Genomic DNA, 476 nt, shown 5'->3' on the forward strand with positions numbered 1-476 from the left:
AAAAAAAACCACTAATAAAAGCAAGCTTCATAATTAGAACCTGGCTCTTATTAAAACTTAGGAAGTATCCTGGAGGTAAATGTACAAACTAAATTATGACACTTCTAAGAGGTTGAATTACTTCTTAAGATACAATTTTTGATTAGTCTACATGAGGGGAAGCTTAGTGAACTGACTTTGCAGGTGTTGCAAGTGGGAGGGGGGGAGAAACACACTTATACTGAACAAAATAGCAAGTTAGGAATTTCTCGGAACCTGAATTTCTGGTGATTTTTGTCTACTAGTTTGTGGTGGTAGCAATATGCAAAGTGATGAAAAGGGTACTGACTTCAGTAAGTACTGTTCAAAGGGAAAAAATGAAAGCATTTAACTATTTTCAGATAGACTTAAGTTGGTTTCAGCATTTTCCTAACAGAATCCTGCAATAACCAGACAGCTAGTGGAATTCTCTCACATGCAAATTCACTTTGGGAACG

This window comes from Meleagris gallopavo, chromosome 2, assembly GCF_000146605.3.
Source record: "Meleagris gallopavo isolate NT-WF06-2002-E0010 breed Aviagen turkey brand Nicholas breeding stock chromosome 2, Turkey_5.1, whole genome shotgun sequence".
NCBI classification, from domain to species: Eukaryota; Metazoa; Chordata; class Aves; order Galliformes; family Phasianidae; genus Meleagris; species Meleagris gallopavo.